The following is a 16,508-nucleotide window of genomic DNA, read 5'->3' as shown; positions in this document are numbered from 1 at the left end:
TAGGTTACTAAATGATCCCCTAGGACACCTAGGGTCATAATAATAATTCCAACATATATGTCGAGGCAATATAATACCTCAACTCAGCAATTAGTGTGGTTAAACTGGCCCAAAGAAACATCGGGAATGGAAAGAAGGGATTTGCAAATGCATCAGAATATTTTAGAAACCCGGGATGACTCGGAGAACATAACGACTGTAAATGCTCGAAATGATTTGAGACATCCTGCAAAGATGGTGGCAAAACCTCTCAACATCACAATATCAAGGTTCTGAGGCCAGCTATGAACATATGGAAGTAGTAGGAACTGAACTAAAGCTTGAACTCAACAATCCTAGGCAACTATGGTTTAGTAACACATCATCCTAAGAGATAGAAGAGAAGCCTAGTTCTTAACCCCGTACAAAAGATAAGATGACTCAGATCAGAAGGCCATAGGGTAAAGGAGTAAAAATAGCCTTACGTTCCCTTCCACAATCAATTCCCTTATATAACTAAAGCATTTCTAGACTCAACTTCGACCAGTATGGCTTGGTAATCCAACAGTCAGTCAGGCTCTGATACCAAAGCTGTCAGGCCCCGATTCCAAGTCACATCGATCTAGCTGGTAACACCTCATATCACTTTGCGGCCTCATGCATGGTATTCCCACGGGTGTCGCCTTACCATGGCCCGGGACCGTTTGCGCCTTTTGGCTCACGTATATGATAGTGTCGCTAGCATCCATATGACAGAGAACCTGGGCCAACATGGCTAGTCGTGAACCCAAAGCGGCACCAACCTATGGGGACAGGCATACATGAATCACATCGAGCATGTCGGTCAGCAGCGTGTGAATCCGGGCTGTAGCACTGGGCTAACAGGACTCCGGGAACCCTGGCTATAGCAGGCTAGGCAGGACTCCGGATGTCACCGCGTGACATTTCCCCGAAGGGACAGACACAGGAACAAAGTGAAACACATGCCGGCCAGTCAAGTGTCCTGAGCAGTAGTGTTGGGCTAGCAGGACTCCGGTGAACCGGGCTGTAGCGGACTACTATGGCTCATGGAAGCACTAGACTACATTTCCCCATAAGAGAGGCTGCCAAGGATAAACAACTAGATTGTCGGATCCCACACATACCAAGCATTTCAATCATACACACAATATGCTCGAGATGTGTAAATACCACATGGCATCACAACATAACTCTATGACTCAAGTATTTATTCATTAGGCTCCGAGGAGCGAGATATTACAAACATGGGTCTCATGACCCAACATTCAGAGCATACAAGTCAAAGCACACGCAGAAGCTTAACTTGTCTGAGTACAGACAACTACAAAAGAAGAAGGCTCAGAAGCCTGACTATCTACAAGACCCTCCCAAGGGTACAAGATCGTAGCTGAGGTAACAAGCTAAACGTCGAAGTCCAAGCGGAACTACTAGTGATACTAACGTCTCTCTGCAAAACATAAATTAAGCAAACGTGAGTACAAATATACCCAGCAAGACTTACATCAGAACTAGCTACATATGCATCATTATCAACAAAAGAGATGGTGGGGTTTAACTGTAGCAAGCCAGCTTTTGACTCAGTGGCTAACCTGAACTACGACTGCAAGTAACTCTTTTGAGATGGCGCACATGAGTCCACATATTCACCATATCAATACTCCACTATGGACCCGCTCCCGTCTCCCTACGAGAAGGCCATCCAATTCCACTTGTGTATGACCTATGCAAGGGGTCCAAGTTTCCATATCCGAGGAATTCGTCTATTCGAATAGATAATGATAACCCTGCAGGGGTGTACTTCTTCACACACGCTCTCGCCACTTACCACCATGTACACATCGTGTATCTCGGCAACCTTCAAGCGGAGGCCTGGCGAGGGAGTCGGCCATGACCTGACTAACCAACAAGTCTCTAGTCCAGGTTTATTTCCTATTCGGGTTCCATCCGCAAGGAGATCCGGCAGGGGTGTCGCTCATGGCCCCAAACGATGTGTGCAGGGTTCCCAAGCCCACCATCGGGTGCCACTTGGTACACCGTGCCACTGTGCCTAGTCTGCCCAAGCCCACCTGTACCGGGTACCACTTGGTAGACTTCTAACACTACCTACAAACACCAGAAACTAGTTGCAACTCCTAGACAGAGATCAGGTTGATTAATAAGTTGAGAGGGGCACTTAAGCATTCCAATGTGTGGTAGTAACTGTTCATGGATCACAAACACAGAACTCAGTTCCTGAGGACGGCTGCAATGAGACAACCCACCATGTACTCCTACATGGCCTCTCACCGCTACCTTTACCAAATCATGTTCACACACTTAGGTCACACATAGTAGGACATGTTCAACACCATTTCAACTCATCCCCGATGAATCAGACCTGACTCAACTCTAAGCAGTAGCAGGCATGACAAACAAGCATGAATGAGTAGGCACATCAGGGCTCAAACAACTCCTACTCATGCTAGTGGGTTTCATCTATTTACTGTGGCAATGATAGGTCATGCAAAGGAAAGGGGTTCAGCTACCGCAGCATGTAACAATTGAAACGGTGTTGTCCTAATGCAGTAAAAGAGAGCAGGAGCAAGAGAGTGGGATTGTATAGGAATGAACAAGGGGGTTTTGCTTGCCTGGCACTTCTGAAGATAATATAGTTCTTCATCGGTGTCATTGATCAATCGTCGAACCACGTCTATCGGGGGGAACAATCACCGGCAAACACAGAAAGAATACAATCAATGCAATGCAACAATATGATGCATGATCATGACATGGCAATATGATGTGAGTTGAGCTAATGCAGCTAGCAACGATTTAAATGATGTTGGTTTGAACCCAAGGTTCAAATTCAAACTCCATGTAAGACATTTCAAATGCCATTAATTCAAATTGTCTTATACAGCAACTTTAAGTTGTTCAAACATGCATGAAAATGGTACAGATGTATAGATTAGATTTTTCTGATCATTTTTCATATATAATTTATCTTATTTGGAGTTATGGTTGAATTTCTATGATTTTTCAAAGTTTTGGATATTTTCTGAATAAAACAAAAGTTTTGGATATTTTCTGAATTAAACAAATCATTTCTGATTTATTTAAAATCCAGAAAAGCATTTATGACCTCATCACTACATCACTGTGACGTCATCTAGTCAACAGGACGGGTCCAGGTCAAACCTGATTCTGGGGCCCGCATGTCATAGGCTCTGTACTAATAGAGAGTTAGTTTTTTTTGTTAAACTAAATTAACCATTGGTTAGTTTAGAGGGTGGGGCACGGTTCCAGTGGGTGTGGTTTAATTAGAGGCTAAACTAATTGTTGCCACGTCGGCTAACACAGGGTTTCACCGTCGGTGACCTCATCCGACGGCGGAGGCATGTCGGAATCGCTGCTCCGGTAGTGGTTCGATGCCCCGAGGGTACCGGTGGAGAGCTCACGCTCGTGCGCGACTAGGGGAGGCCTCGGGAGGCGGTGGGGTGGCCGGGAAGGACGACCACGACGGCTTTGGCGGCGGCCGGAGCTTGGGCCAGCACGGGCACGGTGGCTGCAGCGCGTTAGCCAGAGAGCAGAGGAGCACGTCGGGATCCTAGGGACCTGGAGAGCATGCGGGGCTACTAGAGCGAGCGGAAGAGCTCCGGGGCGCGAGGTTCACCGGCCATGGCGATGGTCGGAGCTCGGTGCTTGCGGGGATGGCAGCTAAGGCATGAGAACGAGCAGGGGAGGAGGGGGAAACGAAGGAGTCCTCACAGCGAAGTTGTTTAGCGGCTCAGACGGCTTGGGGAGGCCCTCTTCGGCGTGAATCGACAGTGGCGATCCACGGGTTGCCAGCGAGGAAGACGATGATGTTGACGGCGCTGCAGTGCACCCAGGCTTCTGATCTTCAGCGTTCAGATGAGGACGAGCTTCTCTCCGCGGCTGGACACGGCGTGGGGCCTAGGGTGCGCGGTGGCTACGGGTTTCATGGCAGCGAGCACTTGACGGTTGCGGCCATGGCGAGGAGAGGGCGAGAGAGAGGATAGAGGGGGAGAGTGAAACGCCTAGGGGTTTAGGGCGGCGCCGAAGAGAAGGCCCGAGGCGTCATGGTGGCCTCGATGACGTAGGCGCGCAGGGAGGTGCGTGGCGCCGCGGGCGCGCGTGCGTTGTCTCCATCCTCTGCCTACTGGCAGAGGTAGGTGATGACTGGCACGGGCCAGGTGGGCTGGGCAGCACAGCTGGGACACTGGGCTGTAGGTAAGCGCCAGGTAAGGTTTCCCTCTTTTCTGTTTTTTTATTTTGTTCTGTTTGTTTTGATTTAGTTTAGGCACTAAATCATTTTAATAAATTCTGAAAATTATTGTGGATGTTAGATAAACTATTCCAGAGCTCCACAAAAAAACTTCAGAATATTTGGACCATTTAAAATATATATAGCATTTAAATGCTCCAACTCAAATACTTTTGTGTTAATTCAAGAATCCAAAAATGACCTAAAAATATATTCATCATTCTTAGTAGAGGTTTGCACGTTAACAAGAAATCATGAACTTTTCTTAGAGCATTTTGGGTTCATTGAACAAGATTTTATTTGAACCTATTTGAATTTCATGTGGTGCTAGGGTTTGATCATCCCCATTTCAAATTTCAAACAATATATACATGATCCATGGATGCTTATGAAACTAATTGCAATCGAATTCTAGGGCTGTGACATTTGTCACTCATCTCTCACAATGAACACTTCCCAATCCACGGATAGGCCAGTACACCTACATCATTCTACATCTGCTAGCCCATCCCGGAAGGGGTCGCACTATCTACTCAACTAAGCCAGAGCCCATATTGGCTTGTGGCTGCACACGTAAGCTTCTAGACGTGAGAATATGATTGATCTCTTTGAGCCTGGGCCGACAGACCACTAGTGGTGCACCACCATGGATTTCCCATGCATGCTCCCACTATACTTCGCCACCATTCAAACCAAACCTCCGCCCAGGTAGTTCATTAAGTTATCTTCGTTCTACTTACTACTTTGTCACTCACCTCTCACAATGAACACTTCCCAATCCACATCTACATTGGTGAGGCAAAATTAAACTTACGCAGTGGTGACAAAGGTATATGGTCCAAACCTACCTCAATGAACTACTAGGTAATGGCATAGCCATCTGGCAACAATAAATCCTACCATGCAATCCTACCACAAAAGGACTAAGTGCATAATATAAAACATAGGTAATTGGAAGAATGGTCAAATGTGAACTTGCCTGGTAATAGTTGATGAAGATTATATCGCTCTCAGAAATTTACTTAATAGAGCTATTCGTCACTCTCCGATGAAAATCTATAAGGTCAAACATTGCACTCACATAAGCAATCATTTCAGAGAACCAAGAAGAACATGCAAAGCAAAAGTCTTGGAAAACCAAATGAACATTCAACACACTTAACTAGCATGGAAATATCCTAAATGCAACACAACCTAGGCATGTGGTTCAGAATTTGTGACATGAAGCATAGTGCATACAAGGCATACGAGTAAAACTACTATGGACAGATCCTAAGTGTGTGAAAATTAGTGTGACAATGGTCCAGGTGATAGGGTTTGGCAACGGTGACACGGTGCAAAAAGAATCACATCAATCGGAGCTACGGTTTAGGAGATATGGCCAGTTGAAGTTTGAATTCAAACCTGAATAAATTCAAATTTTAAATTGGCCAAAAGTTTTCAAAGTTGGTTCTCTGCATAAAGCTATTCGAGTCGAACATTTTTCCGCTGGTTTCGTCAAATTTGGAGTAACGGTTAAAAAGATATGGCTATCCGAAGTTCAGGGACTAATGTGTAAAACTCAGGGACTAAACAGAAAAAGAAATAAATGCAAACAGGCCCCTGGCCACGTGGCGCACTGTGAAAGGCCAGAGAGTGTGCACTGCGGTAGCTATACGGTGAACGGCCACTGAATAATAAAAACAACTACCGCGGCTAAATAAAAAAACCGGAGACCGGTTTAACTAAAACTACGGTTAACCGAACTAAAACAAACCGATATATAAATACAAAAAAAAACTAAACAAATGGGGAGGGGTCGCCTTACATAAGCGACGACGACATCTGGAGATGGCGGCGCTGGCTTCAGGCGGCGCACGACGGACAGGGCGGCGTCTCTGGCGGTCCTCAGCGGCGGCGAAGGGGTCGGGGAGACCGGGCATGGCGTGGGCGGCGTGCTGGTGGGGTCGGCGGGCGGTGGGGTGGCCAGCGACGAGCGAAGGGAGGCGGCGGAGCTCCGGCGAGAGCGCGACGTGTCAGGGTGGCATCTCCGGTGACCTAGAAGGCAAAAGAAGGTGTCAACTCGACGTGTGCGGACTCAGGCAACAAAAAGACATAGTCGATGGAGGCCGGGGTGGCTCACGGGCGATGAAATCCTCTGGTGAACTAGCACGGCTCCGGCGAGATCCAAGTGGCTACGGCTAGCGATGCGAGGGGCGTGGTGACGAACGGGTTTGCTGAACGGAGGGAGGGGGTCGAGGGCTTCTTATAGGCGCGGAGAGAGGGCTCAGGAGTGAGGGATAAGCTCTATCCCTAGAGCTTCGTCCGGCGGTTGCGTGCGCGTGCTCATCCAACGGGAGGAGCGGGAGGTTGGGGACGACGGGGTGGGGCCCTCCTGGCAGCTGCGTGCGAGCGAGAGGGAGACGTCGGGCGTGCGAGGGCGCTCGGGCGCTTGCCCTGGGCCGAATTGGCCAGCGGCTGGCTGGGCCGCGAGGTGCTCCTGGGCCGAGCTGGCCACGGTCCAGGTGGTGTGTGTGTGTGTGTGTTTTAAAAAAAACACAAAGGAACTGTAGCAGAATAAAGAAACATAGGCATATTATATACCGAAATGTTTAGAAAATTGCCAAGAATAAGATGAACTATTTTTAAAGTTCAAATAAATTCCATAAAAATTCAAAAAGTCAAACAGTGCTACTGTTGCATTTAAAATCAATAAAAATCATTTTTAAAATAGCAAAATGATTTCAAATTTATTTTCTCCTAATTTTCCATTGAAGGGAATCATTTTACCCTTATTTCCATTTATTTATTTTTAGGAGAAAATATTTTGAAAAGAAACTCAAATAACTCCCAGTTGGATTTAAATTTGGAATTTCAAACAACTTCGAATGGAAAATGGGTTTCAAATAACTTCAAAGTGACTTCCATTTTATTTCTTTAAAACTTCCAACTCTCTTTCTTCAAATATGAAGAAGTCATTTTATCTTCCCTCATGAACTCATTGAGCTGCTTAAAGTTTCTAAATTTAAAATATTACAAAATGGAATTCAAATCATTTTCAAACCCCTTTTCATTTCTTTAAATGGAAGAAGTCATATCATCTTCACTCTAGGGTTTTGTGATGAAATTAATTTGAATTCAGGAAGATCAAAATGCAAGATGCAAAGTTTTGGGTAAGTCCTTTTATTCCCTCTCATTCAACTTTCAAAAAGTTTTCAATTTCCAATCATTTTCACACAATCAATCACACAACAATCAAACAAACAATCATAATAATTTATTTAATATAACATTCCAAAATTTAGAATGTTGGGATGTTACAAACTACCACCCTTAAAATGAATCTCGTCCTCGAGATTCGGAGAGGCTAGAAAGAAGGTTAGGTTTGGGGGGTCTCCTTGAAAATCCGGTCATCAACACATGGTATGGGGTGCTACCACCCTTAGAAGCATGGTCACGGTTCCAACAAAACTCATGTACTCCATCCTTTTCGTTGGCGGTGTCGGTCTTCTCATATTCTCTGAGATAACTCCTTCACTTTTGCTCTTCTGGTAAGGGCATGGCCTTTTCCTCAAAATCTTGAGTCCTTGCATCAAGTAAGCTCCTTCCGAGTCTGTGTCTTCTTAGCTGTCAGGCTGTCGCCAATGCTAAACAACTATCGAAATCTCATGGTGGTCAACAAATTCTGGTTCCTCCTGCAGGAAATGGGTCTGGGTTGAATCTCACCGTAGAACCTATGATTGGCAACAGGTGCCGGTACAGGGTTTCCATCATCCTGCCATTCTAAGGCTTCTGGTTTCTCGTGTCGACACTCTTCTATGGTTTTAAGGCTCTCTGATTTTCCATCAACATATGATAGTTCATGATAGAAGTCTCCGGTATGGGGGCCAATCCATCCTGTACTTGAATCATTACTACATACGCAGATAGTGAATCACGTATTCTAACACTTGGGCATCCTCACAAGCATTGCAGAACTTCTCTTCTCCACGGACTAGGTCCGGATAAATCCATTTGTTTTGCAAGCCAAACAAAATCTCTATCGCTTATTCATAACTCTCAGGTTTTATGTAACCTCCTATGAAACGTATGATGATGAAATGATAGCTTCTTTCAAAATTATTTTCTTCAACAAGATTGTGCTTGTTTCCTTTTCAAATCCTGGGTCCTGTGGGTTATGGCTCACTTCAACACTTGTATATCTTTAACTCATCCTTGGAGTTACTATTGTTCCATATTCCAACATTATATCTCCTTTAAATACAATAGTACTTCATTCCTTCATATTCTTGGGGTAACCAACATAATAAAACCGAACTCCAACTCATTTGTCCAAACTCCACTCTATGGAATACATTTTCCTTTTTCCAATGGTCTAGTGTTCACACAGACAAGTATCGCCAAAAAATGCACTGGTTCAGCCATAATTCTCTTCATATAAAATCCTTTATTACATCCTTAACCACTACTAAAAATTCAAATTTCACAAGTACTCTATTACAGAAGCTGCCATCCACAAGTTTGGTATGGTCAAGCATTACTTCCATCTTTATTCATTTGCCCTTCTTGAAGATACTTCAGTCCCACTAGAATTGTGCGATGTGATCCTTCAAATCATCGATGTTTTGCTTCATCATGGTGGCCATTAGCTTTATCTCCATCATCTCTGCATGCACCTCCCTCAGGTATTCCTGAGTGTGACGGAGTCTTGCTTCTAGTATTTCTCCAATCTGACATATGGCTTCCATAGCAGCTTCACGAACAGAGTCGAAGAATGTTGCTCGTGGTACTCGAGAAATGAAAAAGTATTGCCCCATAGTCTTTGGGAAAACTCCCTTCACACGGTGGAGGTGTACCTCCACATACCAAAGTTCAACTCCATTCTCCATGAAAGGATAACCCTTGTAGACTGCATCTCCTTCAAGATGAATATGGTTCATCATGTCCTTCAGGATTTTTGGGTAATCCTGACCACTAGTCAGGGTCATGATCGTTTCCGGGCCCTTGAGAAAAGACGCTTAAAGGGTTGTCATCTGCAGGCATAAGATAGAAGGGGTACTCAGTATAATGTATGTATTTCCTCGGGTGAAATGTGGTTGTTTTTCTGGGAAAAGTTTGGGGTCAGCTTGTCCATGGGTTCAAGGTTTTAGTCTGGGTGAGATAGTGAGAGAGGCCCTCACAATCAACAAATAACTCATAACATTTCATATGAGATTCCAAACACCTCAACTTTTATTGCTTCATGAGCTATTACAATTCCATTTCACAACTCAACTCAACATCCCTAATGAAAATAAAAGTGCGTTCCAACTTTATTACATGCTTTATATCAAGATCTCAACTACTCTGCTCAAGCTCTCCTCGGGTCTGAACATTCTCTGGCAAAATGTCCTACTCCTTTGCAGCATAAACAAATGACTTCAGACAAATCCAGGGGCTTCCTGGTGGTTATCTACACTCCTTGGGTTCTTGGCTTCCTTACTGGGCATTTGCTAGCGTAATGACCTAAATCCTTGCACCTGTAACAAGTGATTTCAATTAGGTCCTTTTCTGCCAAAATTGGGTTGTTCTGGGGATACATGCTCTTTCTCTTCCTGGACTTCTTTGTTCAGGTCAATTCTTCTATCTCATGTGGATCAAACTCCACTTCTTCTATTGGGAAGTCTCCCAGATACTCTTGGTTTTCCTTCATGCAATATTGTGAAAAATATCCTTCTTCTCCACATGAATAGCAAGCATTGGAGTAAAATCGGTTTAGGCTTTCTCCATCAGGGTCGTCAACATCTTCTTTCATCACCGGTTTTCTTAAACTTTCCCTGAGGGCTTCTTTCACTGCTTCCTTCTGCTGCTTGGTAATTTCTTGTACCTTGGGATAAATATGACACTGGGCAGGGTAGTGCGTAGTTCCTTCACACAAGAAACAAGTAACCTTCATGGTTGGACATTCTTCAGCTTGGTGATTTCCTTCACAATGAGGGCATCCATCCTTGTGTTCTTCATGGATATGTCCTATCTCACCACAAATCTTGCATGCACAAGGTTCCTTCATTTTATTGCCATAGGGTTTCTGAATAAGACGAGATCTCAGTAGAGTCATCTTGAATTGCTCCCAAGTTTTTGCTCCGTTACATCCTTGTATGGCCTGATGCATTTTCCACCAGGTTGCAGCACTTTTTGTAAAGTACTGAAGAGCGTATTGAACCTCATACTTCCTTGCAACCAAATTGCTCCTGAAGTGTTTCTCCATGTTTTGAATCCATAGCTCTGCCTCCAACTGAGTGATCGGTTCAGAGAATACAAGTCCATCTTCATTCATCATATATTGGGTCCAAGGGTTTTGGAATGAGATAAGAGGGATAGAGAGAGATGCACACAATACAAACAATATAGTTTTGAAAATAAGTTTTATTTGTGGCTGTCAGGAAAAACATCAAACAATGACAGCTCACAAACATCGCATCTAATGTGAGCCTACAACAGGGGTTTGGTCCTCTAAAGGTCATATAAATCTTGGAATATGTCAGTGTCTTCAAATTCTTCAATTCTTTAGAGGCTTCGACTGTTGTAGCTTCAGTTCTTCTAGTGTATGGTGAAGTCTGATATCTTGCCATTCTCGGAGTGGCTTCAGTTCATCCTCCATGTGGTCCAAAGGGAATGGGGTTTTGTCTAACTAAAAAGGGAATATTTGATAAAGCTCAGAAAAGAAGAGAGATAAAGGATCTTTTTGAAAATTAAGTTTTAGAGAAATCCTTTCCTATGGGCTTTCCAGTTTCTAGGATCATGTCCTACAGTCAACATGGGCTCTGATACCATCTCTGTAGCGATCCGACCTCAAACGGCCAAGCCTCTGTGTATCCGTGCCATCCCTTGATCGGTATGCTGGCACACACAGTACATCAATGTATATATCAAAGTGCAATCACATGTATAAATAACGTAAAACTGATATATACCTCATAAGTCTCAGCGGAAAGCAACATAAGGGTGTGGAGTCCATCAACGCCAACAGCAAGTTGAGTGTAGACCGTAACCCTACAACGTAACTCTTACTCGTCGTAGAAAATTCCTGCAACATAAGACATTGCAGCCCTGAATGTCAGTACATTGAATGTACTGGCAAGTGACATCATAAGAATAATGAACCTATTTATACATGCAATTTGGCTGGTGGAAAGCTCTAAGTTTAGTTTTTGCATAAAGCTAGTTTTTCCCTAGAATAAAAGATATTATTCTACCACTACTTTACAGCATAGGGTGAGTTGGTAAACCCAACTTAATCCATTCCCAAGGTTTCATTTAAAACCCAACTGTTTAATTAAGAGTGATGAGATCTCGCAGCATTTCCTCTACTAGATGTTCAAGTTGTCCGTAACCGGGGACACGACTAATCGATTATGTTTTAACACTCTGCAGAGGTTTGCGCACTTTTCCCCACAAGACTCGATCGCCTCCCTTGAAGTCCTCTCACTGCCTGGCATTTGAGAATAGGATGACCAAGACATAAACTTTCGAAAATGTTTCCCCTTAACCCACGGATAGGCCGGTACACCTACATCATTCTACATCTGCTAGCCCATCCTAGAAGGGGTCACACTATCTACTCAACTAAGCCAGAGCCCATATTGGCTTGTGGCTGCACACGTAAGCTTCTAGACGTGAGAATACAATTGATCTATTTGAGCCTGGGCGGACGGACCACTAGTGGTGCACCACCATGGATTTCCCATGCATGCTCCCACTGTACTTCGCCACCATTCAAACCAAACCTCTGCCCAGGTAGTTCATTAAGTTATCTTGGTTCTACTTACTACTTTGTCACTCATCTCTCACAATGAACACTTCCCAATCCACGTCTACATTGGCGAGGCAAAATTAAACTTACGCGATGGTGACAAAGGTATATGGTCCAAACCTACCTCAATGAACTACTAGGTAACGGCATAGCCATGTGGCAACAATAAATCCTACCATGCAATCCTACCACAAAAGGACTAAGTGCATAATATAAAACATAGGTAATTGGAGGAATGGTCAAATGTGAACTTGCCTAGTAATAGTTGATGAAGATTATATCGCTCTCAGAAATTTACTTAATAGAGCTATTCGTCACTCTCCGATGAAAATCTATAAGGTCAAACATTGCACTCACATAAGCAATCATTTCAGCCAAGAAGAACATGCAAAGCAAAAGTTTTGGAAAACCAAATGAACATTCAACACACTTAACTAGCATGGAAATATCCTAAATGCAACACAACCTATGCATGTGGTTCAGAATTTGTGACGTGAAGCATAGTGCATACAAGGCATACGAGTAAAACTACTATGGACAGATCCTAAGTGTGTGAAAATTAGTGTGACAATGGTCCAGGTGATAGGGTTTGGCAACGGTGACACGGTGCAAAAAGAATCACATCAATCGGAGCTACGGTTTAGGAGATATGGCCAGTTGAAGTTTGAATTCAAACCTGAATAAATTCAAATTTGAAATTGGCCAAAAGTTTTCAAATTGGTTCTCTGGATAAAGCTATTCGAGACGAACATTTTGCCACTTGTTTCGTCGAATTTGGAGTTACGGTTAAAAAGATACGGCTATCCGAAGTTCAGGGACTAATCTGTAAAACTCAGGGACTAAACAGAAAAAGAAATAAATGCAAACAGGCCCCTGGCCACGTGGCGCACTGTGAAAGGCCAGAGAGTGTGCACTGCGGTAGCTATACGGTGAACGGCCACTGAATAATAAAAACAACTACCGCGGCTAAATAAAAAAACCGGAGACCGGTTTAACTAAAACCACTGTTAACCGAACTAAAAAAAACCGATCTATAAATACAAAAAAAAACTAAACGAATGGGGAGGGGTCGCCTTACAGAAGCGACGATGACATCTGGAGACGGCGGTGCTGGCTTCAGGCGGCGGACGACGGACAGGGCGGCGTCTCCGGCGGTCCTCAGCGGCGGCGAAGGGGTCGGGGAGACCGGGCGCGGCGTGGGTGGCGTGCCGGTGGGGTCGGCGGGCGGTGGGGTGGCCAGCGACGAGCGGAGGAGGCGGCAGAGCTCCGGTGCTCCGGCGAGAGTGCGGCGTGTCGGGGCGGCATCTCCGGTGACCTAGAAGGAAAAAGAAGGTGTCAACTCGACGCGTGCGGACTCGGGCAACAAAAATACGTAGTCGATGGAGGCCGGGGTGGCTCACGGGCGATGAAATCCTCCGATGAACTAGCACAGCTCCGGCGAGATCCAAGTGGCTACGACGAGCGATGCGAGGGGCGTGGTGACGAACGGGTTAGCTGAACGGAGGGAGCGGGTCGAGGGCTTCTTATAGGCGCGGAGAGAGGGCTCGGGAGTGAGGGATAAGCTCTATCCCTAGAGCTTCAGCCGGCGGTTGCGTGCGCGTGCTCATCCAGCGCGAGGAGCGGGAGGTTGGGGACGACGGGGTGGGGCCCTCCTGGCAGCTGCGTGCGAGCGAGAGGGAGACGTCGGGCGTGCGCTTGCCCTGGGCCGAATTGGCCAGCGGCTGGCTGGGCCGCGGGGTGTTCCTAGGCCGAGCTGGCCACGGTCCAGGTGGTGTGTGTGTGTCTGTGTTTAAAAAAACACACAAAGGAACTGTAGCAGAATAAAAAACATAGCCATATTATATACCGAAATGTTCATAAATTTGCCAAGAATAAGATGAACTATTTTTAATGTTCAAATAAATTCCATAAAAAATCATAAAAGTCAAACAGTGCTACTGTTGCATTTAAAATCAATAAAAATCATTTTTTAAATAGCAAAATGATTTCAAATTTATTTTCTCCTAATTTTCCATTGAAGGGAATTGCCGGGGTACTGATCCACGAACACCTATGGGACCGGCGGACCGGGTCCCTTTCGGTTCGGCGGGGGCGGAGGTTACGCAAAGAGCAAATCGAGGCGATGCACGCGAGCGATTTACCCAGGTTCGGGTCGCACGGATGCGTAAAACCCTACTCCTGCTTTGTGGTTTGTATTGATTTCTTGCTCGGGAGCGCGGAGTGCTACAGTACACACCAGCAGCTAGCGAGACTGAGAGTGAGTGTTCGAACCCCCCTCTACGTTGCACACGGGCCTCCTTTTATATGCTCAAGGGGTTACCGACAGGTGGCAACAGAGGTAAAGGGCAAAAATGGAAAGGTGCTGTGGTAGGCACAGCTACCTGCTACAGTGTATCGTACCTAACCCTGACGGCAAGAGACAAGGGCATTAAATGCCCGTCTGTGTCGCCTAAACAGTGCGAAAAGGGACCGCCAGGGACGCCACCGTTCGCCACGATGGCGATCTTGTCAGCGCCGTTTGCCACCGCACGCCCCTGGCTGCACAGCCTTCCGCCACGTACGCCTGGAGGGGCCCCGGAGCGACACGTTGGTGGACGTGCTGGAGCGCGGGCTCGGAGAGGTGGCTTGCCGCGGCAAGCGCCTTGCCGCGGTCGTTGTCTTGTCGCGTCCGGGAGCTTGTCGCTCACCGGGCCTTGCCGGAGCGCGTGGTGCGCAGCGGCAAGTTCCTTGCAATGCCTTGGGTGGCCTTCCCGGCAAGCTCCTCTTGTCGGGGTCTTGGGATGCTTTTGTTAGCCTTCCCGGCAAGCTCCTCTTGCCGGGGTCTTATCTTCTTGGCTTGGACACTTTGTTCTTGAATGGCTCCAAAGGAACCACGGAGGACCTTGGCGGCCACCCGGCAAGCCTTGCCGCGGGATGCTGTGACTGCCCGTGCACAAGTTCGGGATACTAGGGTACCCTTACTCTTGTACACTGACAGGAGCCCCCGGGCCTGGGCCATACACGGTGCCGAGCGCTGTTGGGCCAGGCCCAAAACAGGGCACGGGCACGCGCGGCCTAGGTTGCACCGTATCTTACTCCGTATGCACCGCGCCCTCCCCGAACGGCACGCGTTGAATGTGGCATCGTGGGAGAGATCGTGGGGGTTACTTTATTTGTAAATGCGGAACGTTCCCCCCCTCCCTCTTTATAAGCAGGGGAAGCAGGGGCAGTTCGCCCACTTGCCCGTTGCCGTTCCCAATCTCAGAAATCTCCGCCGCTCCCTCGCCTTCCCAAAACTGAGAGAGAGAGAGAGAGAGCAGCGCTCCGCCCCCACATCACCACCAACACCACCAACGCCGTCGACCTCCTCCACTGTTTCCGCCATGGCTCCAAAAGCCGACAAGGGGAAAGATGTGAAGTCGACCGAGGCGCAGCGGCTCGCGGCGCTGCGGAAGGAGCGGTCCATCTTCCCCCCCAAGCTTGGCGCGAAGGAGCTGAGGGAGAACTATTACTTGTTCTGGTCGGTGGAGACGCGCGTGCATCCGCGCACTAAGGTACTCCCCGCCGTCGCTTGGAAGGAGGCTCCGAATGGATACCCCTTTTTTGCTCTGTTCTTCTATTGCGGGCTCTGCCCACCTTTCTCTGAATTCTTCTGCGATATCATGAATACCTATGGATTCCATCTCCTTGACTTCACCCCCAACGCCGTCCTGACAATGGCAGTTTTCGCACATCTCTACGGAAACTTTGTCAGAGTCCTTCCCAACGTAGCCCTCTTCCGCCATTTCTTCATACCCCGAGTAGAGAGAGGAGAGCCTCTATCCGGCGGAATTGCCTGGATCTCAAGGCCCGGCAAGAAAGAGACCTATCTGGAGGGAGAATTCCGCGGCAAGTGGGAGGAGTGGAGAGCTGATTGGTGCTGGATTGACAAGGAGAACCCGCAGCCATTCACCACCCGGCGCAAAACCCCAGTAGCACGCGGCAGCGATTGGAGCGACATGGCCCCGGAGGACGCCAGGCTGAAGATTGCCGTCACCAGGATCCTGCGCCTGAGGCTTGCCGGGCTTACTGTTGGCGCTGTTGGCGCAGACTTCCTTCGCCGCCGCATCGCCCCCCTGCAGGAACGGGGGAGGCCCACTTGGGAGTTCAAGAACGCGGCAGATATCATGAGGCTGCGTCCGGGCCTCAACTACAACTTCACAGTCCTGGAGCTCAACGCGATGCTGCAGGAACTGTTCAAGTATGACCCCCAACATCCCGAGGTGTTCAGGTTGCCGGGGGGCGTCGTGCCGTTGTGCAACAATTCCGCGCTCGACCGCATCCGTGCAATGATGCCGGAGTGCGACTCGCACGGGATTGTGCCAACTTGGCAGGAGCCTGCAGACGAGGTCGTGTAGCAGTTCTTCGACGACTTGGTGGAAGTGGCAATCCGCCCAGACGAGAAGAAGGGCCTCACCCGCGACACCACCGATGCGGAGCTTGCACTCATCGCCA

Source organism: Triticum dicoccoides, chromosome 3A, assembly GCF_002162155.2.
Source record: "Triticum dicoccoides isolate Atlit2015 ecotype Zavitan chromosome 3A, WEW_v2.0, whole genome shotgun sequence".
Classification (NCBI taxonomy): domain Eukaryota; kingdom Viridiplantae; phylum Streptophyta; class Magnoliopsida; order Poales; family Poaceae; genus Triticum; species Triticum dicoccoides.
Note: the sequence above shows the minus strand (reverse complement) of the source record.